Source organism: Tinamus guttatus, unplaced genomic scaffold, assembly GCF_059628265.1.
Source record: "Tinamus guttatus ecotype Peru unplaced genomic scaffold, ASM5962826v1 Tinamus_guttatus_pri_ptg000466l, whole genome shotgun sequence".
Lineage (NCBI taxonomy): Eukaryota > Metazoa > Chordata > Aves > Tinamiformes > Tinamidae > Tinamus > Tinamus guttatus.
In genome coordinates, this window is record NW_028289000.1 from 200408 (window position 1) to 212753 (window position 12346).

General features: G+C 49.6%; 1 protein-coding gene across 3 annotated transcripts in view; it reads right to left on the reverse strand.

Moving 5' to 3' along the window:
- CNTFR (ciliary neurotrophic factor receptor) overlaps positions 1–12346 on the reverse strand; it is a 179997-nt gene that overhangs the window by 124300 nt on the left and 43351 nt on the right. For all 3 annotated transcript variants that reach the window (XM_088532691.1, XM_088532690.1, XM_088532692.1), the window contains exon 2: positions 9168–9268. The gene's annotated coding sequence lies outside the window, so the exon portion shown is untranslated. The remainder of the gene's footprint in view (positions 1–9167; positions 9269–12346) is intronic.

Consider the following 12346-nt stretch of genomic DNA (forward strand, 5'->3'; position numbering starts at 1 on the left):
TATTCCTCCCTCTGCTTTGTGCTAACAGGGCCTCAGGTGCCAGGAGGGGGAACCATCCTGCAGGGTGCTTGTAGAGCACCCAGCATGCATGCTGTCCTCCCCAACAGCTCCCACCACACAGGTCCCGCTCGAGCACAGTTCTGCAGGGGAGGGAGATGCCTCAGTGTGAGCAGGATTCCGCCTTTCCTGCTGAAGGGCTGCTCAGAAGCAGGCCGGTGTTGGCCTACTAGCACCAGGTGTGCATCGGGGTGCCTGTCCTCTCACATGCTGGAATGTGCAGTGACAGCTCCTCCACCACGAGGAGACCGCCGGGATCGCTCACTCATCCACTCAGCTTTCCTCCACACCTCTACTCACATCCAGGGTATTGATGGATTGCCTCCCGCCGCCTCCCCAAATCCGGCTTTGGTGGTGGCTCACCCAGCTCACCCTGCCACCTCGTCATGCAAGCGATTTATCACCTGCCAGCGAGCGCTCGTTACAGACGACAGACTCCAGTGCCCGTTAATTAATGGGAAATACTTAGAGAGGCAGATACACGCGCACAAATCTGTCTGAGCGATTTCCTATGGCACCTAGTGCTGGTGAGGCCACGCACTGGAACGGCAAACATGGACGTGGGAGCCAGCACAGAAAGCAGCAGTAAAGTCAGAGGAATCAGCATCAGGGCAGCGGAAAAGCAACCTTAGTTGTGGAAGCAAGAGGGAGGATAGTTTGGCTTTTTCCTCCCAAGATTTAGTAAGAAGCTGTTCAGCTTACGGAAGGAAAAGAGACCACAGTTCAAGGATCTGGGAGCAGCTGTGCCCAGCTGCCGGGTTTTAGGCTAAGGTTACTCCAGGGAGCACGTCCAAGAGGCCTCCATGCTCTATAGTCGCAAAAACACCTAATGCTTCCTAAATGTGCGCAGGAGAGACATGGACTTATACACTCCTTTTGAGCATTTCAGGGGTCCAGTGCAGCAGGAGCCCCATCCTGACGAGCAAACCCAATGGCACAAGAGCTTCTCTTCATTGCCCAGGGCCCAGCTCAACAATGCCAAGCAAAACTTGGTGAGTAGCTGAACCTTTGCATCTCCAAACTAAAGATAAATTAATTCAGAGCTTGAACCGAGTCAGGCCGGTGTTTAAGCAGTGCCAAATTTCTGGGCTTGACAGGGGAATGTCTTGAAACTCGCCTGGATTTTTTGATTTGGGAAAAAAACCCAACACCGCTTTCAAATTGGACCTAAACATCCTGTCAAAAAATGAGTGCTTGATCTTTTTCACAAGTGCATTTTCACTTTGCTCAGCTGGGGCTATTTTCCAAACACCACACAAAATGTGAGCTATTCCCATCAATTCAAAATTACTTTTTTTTCCAGCCATTCATCTGGAAATTCTAGCCCACCACTGCTTTATGAGAAACTAGCTGCCCACAGCAGCCCAGGCAGAATTTATACCCAAATGACTACCCCGAGTATGAAGCTGCCCAGATTCATAGGGAAATGTATGATCAATAAATCAGTCCATCACTCCTCCTGCCCTCAGCGCAAGGTCCAAGTCTCTGGCAACTACTCAGCACTTTGTCAACCTTTACTCTGACAAAGCCTGGCTAAGAGACCTCAGGATTTAGCCCATCGATTGCTTACTATTGTTTATGATGGTCCATGTATGTTGGAGATGCTCCTTTCAAGCAAGATTAAATACACGACTTATGGCATTGAGATTCAGAGGAAATTATCTTTCACTAGCACAGGAATATACAAGCAAAACTGCTTTATGTCAAAGTACAAGGGCACCATGAACCCATCCTTGCCCTGTCTTTCTCTCTGCTACCCTGGCTCCAAGCTTGCTCTCCTCTATGAGAGGAAGCAAGCCCCAAGGCTGTAGCACTTTTCCTTGCTAGTTAAATGCAATTTTGCTGGGATTGCTCCACTCCTCCCAGAGCGTTTTGTTGCTGGAACAAAGGAGTGACAGCTCTGAGTGGCATCCCCAATACCTCACTCGTCTACAGCCTTTCAGCTTCTGCAGCCGTTTAAAGTCAAGCTGATCGAACTGGGGCGAGCAGGAGCTGATGGAGCCGCTCAGCTGAAGCTGGAGCAGGCCGTGGGAGGATGATCACGGATGCTGAGCTGCAAGACTGATGACCCTGCCAGCCATAATCCAGTACTGGCCCACCTACTTTCCCCATGACCCCACCATATAACACATGAAAGATACAGATAGGCATAAGTGGCCACCTTGTCCCACTAAGTGGAAAATCCGGGCGTTTTCCTACTCTGGTCCCTGCTGTCACACATGCAAATAAAGTAACTGCTTGAAAGGTAGAGCATCTCATGCTCACACTCTAGGTGCCACCTGCCAATGCACCTCCTTCCCCCAGCCAGCTAGACATAAAAACAGACAAAAAAAAAAAAAAAAAAAAAAAAGCTACCAGCCTTGTGCCTCCAAATCACAGCCGTCCCTCCAGCATGCAGTAGAGGGCTAAAAAACCTGCCAAGAAACCAGGCTGCAAAACTTTCTCCCAGGCTTGCTGGTGTTCCCGAGACTGTTCCAGAGTGGCTACAACCTCAGGACTGCTGGTGCTTCATCTGCAATAACCAGTCTTGAGGTGGAAAGATGCTGTCAAAACAGGCATCTTCAGCCTGGCCGCTGGAGACTCAGCTCCCACCTTGGCAGAGGCTGGGTCAGCTGGCTCTGTGTGATATGGGGTCTTTGCTGGCACAGAGCCAAGCGTGAAGACCCCGAGGTCCCCTTGCTAGCTAGGGAGGAAGGGCAGCGCACAGTAAAATGTGGTCTCACTTTCAGGAGCCTGCCTGCCCCTGCATCTCCTTCCCTCTACAATGAAAAAAAACCTTAATTCCACCAAAAAAAAAAAAAAAAAAAAAAAAACACAACCTGCAGAGGCACATGAGTGAGACTATGACTTGGATGAAAGCACAGAGTGCTCCCTCAGCAAGTTTGCTGATGATACCAAACTGGGAGGAGTAACTGATACCCCAGAGGGCTGCACTGCCATCCAGAGGGGCCTGGACAGACTGGACAACTGGGCGGTGAAAAACCTCATGCAATTCAACAAGGCCAAGTGCAAGGTCCTGCACCTGGGGAGGAATAACCCCAGACACCAGTACAGGCTGGGGACTGACCTTCTGGAGGGCAGCTCTGCAGAGAAGGACCTGGGTGTCATGGTGGATGACAAACTGACCATGAGGCAGCAGTGTGCCCTCGTGGCCAAGAAGGCCAGTGGGATCCAGGGGTGCATTAACAGCGTCTCCAGCAGGTCGAGGGAGGTGATCCTGCCCCTTTACTCAGCCCTGGTGAGGCTGCATCTGGAGTATTGTGTCCAGTTCTGGGCTCCACAGTACAAGAGGGATATGGAGCTGCTGGAGAGAGTCCAGCGCAGGGCCACAAGGATGATCAGGGGCCTGGAACATCTGCCCTATGAGGAGAGGCTGAGGGAGCTGGGCCTGTTCAGCCTGGAGAAGAGAAGGCTGAGAGGGGATCTAATCAGTGTATATAAGTACCTCAAGAGAGCGAATGAAGAGGATGGGGCTGGCCTCTTTTCAGTTGTGGCCACCGACAGAACTAGAGGAAACAGACTGAAACTGAAGCATCAAAAGTTCCACAGGAACTTATGGAAAAATTTCTTAACACTGAGGGTGACAGAGCACTGGAGCAGGTTGCCAAGAGAGGTTGTGGAGTCTCCTTCTCTGGAGATCTTCAAAACCTGCTTGGACGCAGTCCTGTGTCATGTACTCTAGGTGACCATGAATGTGCAGGGGGGTTGGACTAGAGGTCCCTTCCAACCTTAAGCATTCTATGATTCTGTGAGACTAGAGGAAAGCCTAATGCTTATGGTACCTAATGGTACCTACAAGCAGGCACGGGCCAGATCATTGCTCCATGGCTGCTCCTTGACCGTGCTTGAAATGGGCACAGGTCTGATGATCACAGCTCCCTCCTGTCCACAGGCCTCACCCATGCAGCAATGCCAGGTACTTTCTGATACCTTCCTGCTCACTTTATTTCTGCCTCCTGCCTGACCTCCTCCTCTCCTCCTGGTACTTTTCCTGCTGCAGTTTATTTCCATCCTTTACAGCAGTTCTGCCTGCTGCAACCTTGCCTGTTTGGCAATTTGTGGCAATAAAGTGTCACTATAGGGGAAGAAATACAGCATCCTTGCAGCACATAAATCTGCAATGCATAAATTGTGCAGCCACCACGTGTGGCCCTCTTTTTTTTTTTTTTAAAAAAAAAAAAAAAAGAGGAAGACAGAAGAGCAAGCAATATGTGATCTTCCTGAAGAGCAACACCGAAACAACCTTGTTAGGAGCTGTAACGGATGCTGAGCACTGTGCCATAAACCGCGCTGTAGTAGCAGGGTCTCAGTGGAGGCTTCCTACAGCCACTAGGCAAATAGAAAGACTCATCCTAAAAGGAAAAATAAAATACAGATGCTGCCAAGTTGTGCCATCAAACCTGCAGCCTCCCTTCCTGATAAAGGGCCTTGTCGCTGCCGTTCCTGCTTTTCCCTCCTTGTAAGAGGAATGCCCATGGAAGGGGATCTGCACTGCCCTGCCTGCAAGGTTTGCTTCTTTTAATCAGAAAACACCGCTTGCCTCCATAGCAAGCCCTCATTTCCCAAGTGAGCATCTCAGTCACACTGCAGCTCTAGAGCAGAAAAACACTCACGTTCTCCCCGAGGATATCGGCCCACACACCCCTCCTCCTGGTGCTTCTAGGGCAGCCTCACCAATAACCCCTCTCCGGCACCCACAGGCAGGGACTACCACCCGCCAGGGCTGGCGGGGTGATGCTAGAGGCTGCTGTGGTTCGGCTGGTACCAGTTCAGAGCCACCAACAGTCCTGGACCAGCCTTGGGAAGTCACCTCCCTCCATCACTCCAGCCACCTCTCCCCAGGGAGCCCTGGCTCCCATGCCAGCCCTAGCAGGGAGTTACTCCACACACAGCTCCTTTGCCCTGCTAGGGTCTCATGCATGATTCATGATGCCACATACTAGAAAAGCCCTGAATTAAAACCTGTCCTGACACTGACATCTTCCTTGACATCCATGGCTCACCTGATTAGCTAAGTAAGGTGCCTACAAGTGAACAAATGCATTCACTAGACAGATCACTTGGGGAAGTGTCGCTGCCAGTTGAAATCCTATATGTGTTTTTGTAAGAAAGGTATTTGCTTCCCTAATCATCTCGCCCACTCATCAAAGGAATATATGGGCAATGGTGAGCAGCTCCCTGGAGGTGGACTAAAGCAAGGCACCAGGCAGAGGATGGTTGGGGAGATCTGCATAAATGATGCGGGCAAACACACAATGGGCACCACACGGAGCAGAAGTCTCCTCTTCTGAGAGGCTCAGGAGGCTTCCTGGCAGCCTCAGCCCAGGAGAAGCAGTCCTAGGAGGACACACACTCAAAAGAAAAACAACAAATCACACACATACAAACTCTAAATACTCCACCTACTGCCAGGGCATCATAAGCCTAGGACATATGGACACTCACATCATGTCAAGGTGGGTGCTGGTAGGCAGCAAGGTGGATCTGAGGCAGCACCTGGGGGGCCCAAAGCATTTGGGCTGCATTAACAACAGTACAGCTGCTAAAGAATCACCCCTATTTACTTCTTAGACCACATCAAGACCCTGCTCCCAGTTTTGGGGTTCCTAATACAAGGCAGACATTCATTAACTGCAGCAAGTTGAGCAGAGGCCACCAAGACGTTCAAGGTGAGGCTTACTGAGCAGACCGAGCCAAGCTTCTCTCAGCAGGAATAAGTTTTCAATAAGAGAGGTTCCCACTGCACATTAAAAGCAGATTCTTCCCCACAAGGACACTCAAACACCGAAACAGGGGGTCATGCCCAGAGAGGTCATGCCATCTCCCTCCTTAAAGGTATTCAAGACCAGACTGAGTAGAACTCCAAGAAACCATGTCTGAGCTCAACCCTCCTTGTCAGAGTTTGGTTCTGAACTAAAGAACCTCCAGCCCAACCGAATGGTCAGGGCTTCCAAACAAATGGTCAGGGTCTTCACATGTCCTGTGAAGAGAGAGAGAGGATTTGTCTGGTTCGGCAAAGATGAGGCTAAAGGGGATCTAATCACAGTCTAAAACTTTCATAAGAGGAGTTAAAAGAGCAACTCTTACAAGAAGCAAAATAGAAATGGCCAACTGGGAGGTTTAGGGAGAACATTAGAAAAACTCATTCCTCAGAATGGTGGCAAAGCCCAGAGCCAGGTGCACCCCAAGAGGCAGAGGACATGTATCCTCAAGTTGTCCACATTCAGACAAACTAAGCAACATAGTGGTGGGTAACGTTCCTGCTCTGAACTAGAGACCTCCAAGCTCTCTTCCCACCAGCACTCCTCTGAAGATCTATGTTTATGAAAATGCAAAACAGGATGAGAGATTGGCATTCAAACTTTATCTTGCTCATCAATTTCATACAAAACACCTTCTCCACTTCATTCTTCCTGTCTATTAATGAAGATCCTTTCTCTTGGAGAACAGAGCTCTCGAGCCCAGAGCACTTGAGACACCTCAAAGCAGTACTGCAGTGGGTATCCTGAGTGAACACACCTAAGCTGGAATTCCCCTTCCGACTCAAGCACTGCTAAACATGCAAAAAATTGCATAACCAAGTGACAGCAGCAGAGCTTTGGCAAGACATCTGTCAATCTATAAATAGAGCTCAGCTATGTTGTCCTTATAGTAGGGCTTTGATGCATTTGAGGGGAGTGTTTTTCCCCCTCTCTGCTGAGTCCCAGGCAGCACAGATAATGGTCTTGAATCGATCCAAGTCGAGTATTACTAAACTTCCTACTACTGTGGCAGCAGGCCAGGCTCAAAGAGGACAACAGAACATGTGTCTCTTCAGAGCCAACCGCAAGAAGCAGGCAGAAAATTACTTCAGAGTTTTTTTTTTAAAAAAAAAATATGTGCTTTTTACAGATTTGTAGATCAATCTACAATGTATTTTAGAGGTTTGAAAAAGTCAATAGAAACAAGATATATCATCGCTGCATAAGAACCTAAGAAGCTGTATTTCTCTCTGTGCTGCTACTAGCTTTCCGCCTGCTATCTCATTTTCCTGCTGCTCCCTGTTGTGGTCCCACACTGCTAATTTTCCCAAAGCTAAGTCAGCACTTAGAGGCTGTCTCCATCCCGCCGCAGTTTCACGGTCCCCTTGGCTGTGCCAGGACAGTTTGCCCCAAGGCTCGTGCAGCTTGGGAGCATCACAGCAGCATCGCACGATCTGCTTGCTCCTGCCATGGACCCTTCCCCATCCCCCTATCCGCACACACATTTTTTTTTCCCCTTAAATGAGCTACATGCCATGCCTTATTAAGCCAGATCTACGTCATGCCTATCCATCTCCAGCTCCTGCGTACCATGCCAGCCATTAAGCATGCAATTAGCCTGCATTTACTAATCCGTAAAAGGCTCTAGCTGGCCGTCCATCGCTTGCCAGGGATGGGGGGGACTGCTTGCCTCCCTCCTCCGGCAGGGCCCATTTCCCTTGTTGTCTAATTAGCCCTCGGGAAGCGGATTCCATGGGAACCGGCCACATCCATTTCCGACAGTGCAGAAAGCATCTCCTCCAGCCGCTTCCACCTGCCTAGGCAAGGGACCAGGTGCCTGTGGACCAAAAAATGGCTCGCATGCCCTTCATCAGGGGCAAATCCTGGGGGCAAGCGGGTCAAGCTGCACCTCTCCAAGGCCCAAAGTACACGTGGAGCTGCTGCTCCATCTCCCTGCTCATCCCTCTGCCAGCTCAGACTTTTCCGACAGCACGCCAGTGGAGTCGGGCTTTTATTCCTCCACTGCCGTGTTCGAGTGAGCACCAGGGGACGTATCATTCAGCTAAGCCAAGGAGAGAAACAAGCAGCGTTAACCATTAGCACGTGTGTAAGGAGACCCCTAATAAAGTCTTTTCCCTTTGCTCCCGTCTGCTTTGCTCTGGGCCACTAAATCCAATTCAGCGGCGCTCAGAGCTTGTAACGAAGCTGTGACACATTTGTCAGCTCCCTGGCTGGACCCATGGCTAATTTTACAGTGTTAATTTATCTCTGCATATTATATGGCTTCCACTGCATCCCCCTGGATCCCATTACTGCCAGCGTACCTTGCAGCCAATGTGTAAGGGTAATTGGTGTTATTAGTGACATACCCTCCTAAAGCCACTCTTTATTTGCCAAGGAGTGAGGAATTGTACCAGCAGGCTGATCTGCACCACGGATAAGAGAGGAGCTGGGAAATCGAGGCAGCAGGAAGCAGCTCGAAACCACAGGGAGCCTCCAAGGCAGCCAGCACATGCAGGGCCAAACTCCCATGGCATTGGCATCAGAATAAATAGGAAGCAACTTCTGTAGTGCCCATTCTGCCCTTGCCAGTGCCTGAGAGAACAAGGACTTGGCCATTCCAGGATGAATGGGGCTGCAAAACACCCCTGGGTAGCATCCGCAGGGGAGTAAAACTGTGGAGAGAAGAGCCCCCCTCATCACCGGATGGGATTTCATGCTGCTTTCTGACGTTTTGGTGAACATTTTCCCCTCATCGCAACATTGCTTTTTTTCCAAGATCAATGCAATTAAAACCAGGCAATTCAGCTAAGTGGGAGGCTACATTAGGCAAACAGCAACAATTTCCATTTCAGACATCCTCAGCTGGCACTTAGGGACTGGTTAAATTTTAATTCGTCTTTTTACAATTTTCCAAGTGCGGTAGCACAGAGGAGCAGACCCCAACAGACAATATCTGCGGTGCCAGCATCCCCAGCAGGACAGCCCTGCTCACTGTGGGCACCTCCAGCCGTGTGGAGAAGATGAGCTCTGTAGCAAGGCTGCATCATCGCAGCTCCATACAAGGCACCAATGCAGAAAGCCCTAGAAGTGCAGCAACCACTCCCTGACCACAGCAGTGGGTGGGATAATGTTGCCCATGGGGCACTCCACGCTCTACCTGGGGATGCTGAGGCACCAAAGCCAGGAGCAGTGTCTTGCCACGTGCATGCACCATCACTAGGTGGTGCTGGGGATGGAGCCTGGGCTGCCTGCAGCGAGCTCGAGCACCGCACAGTGCCCATTTCCCTGCGGGAGCTCCCAGCTCTGGCACGCGTCTGTCAAACATTGCCAAATAAACCAAATTCAGCATTTTAATCCACCTCTTACCTCTCCACCAGTGCAGAGTCCTTGGGGAGTCCCCAATTTCTCATCAAACTCTGTGGGATTCGCCTTGCTGCTCGGAAGCTGACAAGCCTTGCTGCTTAGAACTGCAATTTTCTTTATCAAAAAAAAAAAAAGAAAAGAAAAGAAAAAGAAAGAGCCCATCAGGTTAACATGTGAATCTCTGCATTTTCTTCATTGTTAGAAAACAACTTAAGGAGGGGAGTGATTCCCATCTCCAAGCCCTGACAGCTGGAGGTGAGTAGAACCCCATGCAGCTAGCCTGCAAGAAAAGCCCTCCTGTATGAGCAACACAGTCCAGCCCCTAAACACGTGCTCGCTTCATTATTTTGGGCTGAAAACACAAAAGGGGAGAGGAAGAAAAATAAAACAAAACCCAGCAGACCAGTAGCTTAGAGCATCTCTGACCTTTTTGAAGACAAAGAACAACGTGCCCTAGTCAAAACCAACATGGTAATGGCAAGAAGTCAACCAAGCACCAAAGTGTTTGCTCACCAGGTCTTGCACTGACTAACCCTTAATTCTGCAAGGCCTCACACACGTGTTAAACCATACCTGGAGAGGCCAACCCTGCCAGGACCAGGAGCATGAGAAGAGCAGCACACACAAGTGGCTTTGCAGCACAGACACCAGGACTCAACCAAAGGGACTTTATGCAGCCCCCAACACACAACCAGGCACAACGGAGGCCGATGGAATTATTGCAACCATCCGGTCATAGCAAACATGCTTTCTGTATTAGACAAACAGATTATCGCTCATATCAGAGGGTTTGCTAGTTCTTGTGGCTCAAGTTGCTGCTTCACACGCGCATGCACTTTTAAATGCTTCGAGGGGAGAATAAAAAAAAAGAAAGAAAGAAAAAAAAGAAGTCTCATGGTTCTGCATTATTAATTGAGAGAAGGAGCCAAACTCCACTGCTGCAAAGATACTTTCTCTGCAGCAACAGCAGCTTCTAAGCCCGGAGCACAACGCTCTCCAATTAGCACCCAAGTGACGAGTGCCCCAAGACCTCATTCCCAGCCCAGGATGGGCAGTGGTGGCAGAGGGGAAGCAAGACACAGCAGGACTGCAGCCCCTCAGCCCACCCCAGGGACTTGCAAAATAGTAAGAAATAAGGCAAACTCCACTGGGCACCTGATTGAGGAGTCCTCATTTGCAAAGCGCCGGGAAATAATTAAAAAGTTTTCCCAGAGCTCGAGAGGAGGGAAACAGACTGTTTGTCACGCTAACAGTGCGTGGCGTGCTGCAATTTATCACGCTTGTCAGGTGTCAGCCACTGAAAAATCCTACTCTGGCTTCTCCGAGCTGAGCGCATGCAGTACCCCATCCCTCAGAACACACTCCACCAAATGCCCTGGAGCTGCCAAGCAAGTGGTGAGGAGGAGGACGAGGAAGGGAAGAGGGGGCTTCTCCACATCGAGCCTTCCCCCTCACTCTGCAACACCAACACTTTCCTTAAAAATGCTGCAAATTGCAGGTGAAACTCAAGAGAGAGCAGGTGGGAAGTGAACAGCAAGGCTGGTTCATCCCTGCCTGGGCTCTGTCTCTCCCACAGAACTGGAAACAACGGTAAGACTTTACTGCTGGACATCCTCTGGATGTGTTTCTGCAGCATCTTCCGGTCATGTTGTAATGATGCAGCTCTCACAGTGGGGAGGGATGACCAGGGCAGAGACTCCAAGTTAGGGCCATTCTTGGGGTTTGGAGGCGTTTGCCATGACCAGAGCAGGTCTCCTGCAGAAGAGTCTCACTCAGAGAGTGAGCTACAGGCCAGCTACACACAGTGGAGATTCACGGGCTAGACTACAATAAAAATAGAGGACAACCCCAGCCAGAGCTAGTGCAGGCTAACCACAGAGCTATTTGTTGGCTCTCATTTTAGTTATTTCCTTAGCAGCAAGTTGAGTTATGAGGGACCGACAACTGTTCCAATTCAAGAGCACTAGTTGTTTAATTAGATCCTACAAAAACCCTCAAGGAAGACCAGCACCCACCACCTGCTGCATTTTGCTCTACAGTGAGGCTATGGTCCACCACGACCCAAATGAGGCTTTAGGAAACAGACAATATTTTGCCAGATCCATATGAGATCATGCAAAACGTGAATCTGCTATAGCCAAGCCACTGGCACGCAGGTGTCCTTGCAACACCGATCCCTGAAATTACATGAAAACATGCACAAATGCCTCAAAAAGGCAATGGGCAATTCTGAAGAAGCTGGCTCCTGTATCAGAGATGGTAGGCCATCTTCCTGAAATTAACCGACGGCCACAAGGCTGGGCAGCTTTCAGCATATGTGGGATGTCTGTACATTACAGCGAGGGCTGATGGATTACTGAGCACCTCTTGCTCTGCAAGAATAAAAAAAGAAAAATTAAGCACAGAGAATTTGCCAAAAATCTTTTTTTCCCCCAGCAACAGCGTAAATCAAGAGTACTTCAGTCAAGGATTGATTAATTTTACTTGTATCAACAGCAAAACACGCCAAGGCCCATGTTTTCCCAGCGACAAGCCAAGAGTTGGGGAGGAGCTTGTGTCCTCATGGGGGCTTCGGGGAGAGCAGTTCCCGCGCTGGTAGCGGGACTCAGCTCAGCTCTCAAAGACTCGAGGTGGGACAGCACCTCAGCGCACACGCTATATATAAAACACCCCCGCAACAAGATCCCCAACACCTGGCCGAAAACGACAACTATGCAAGCCTGCTCTCATGGCGCAAAGGTACCAGATTTTCTTCGGTAAAACAACCACAAGAGTTTCTGTTTTCTGTTTCTTCAGGCGGGGAGAAAATAATGCCTTTTTTTCCTCCCCAAACCGCATTCTGAGCTTAAAACGCTTTTTGCTAAAATTTTCCAAAAAAATGCAGCCGGAGGCAGAGACATGCAAAGCTCCAGTCCAAATGGCTAAAGGCTGGCATAGTTTCAAGCAACTGAAGACAGGGGCTTATAATCAGAAGTGTCAGGCAACCTTAATTACATTATTTCCTGAAGGAAATAGTTTTCCCCACTGAAGTCCAGAAGTTATTAAAAAAAGTAGTTGACCTCACTGAAACCAATCAAGGTGGAGACAAGAAGCCTATGATGGATTTTTAAGAAGCCTGTAATTTGGGGGGAGATCCCGGATTTTTAGAGGACAGGTGCTCTGTATGGCTGGAAGAGGCTGCT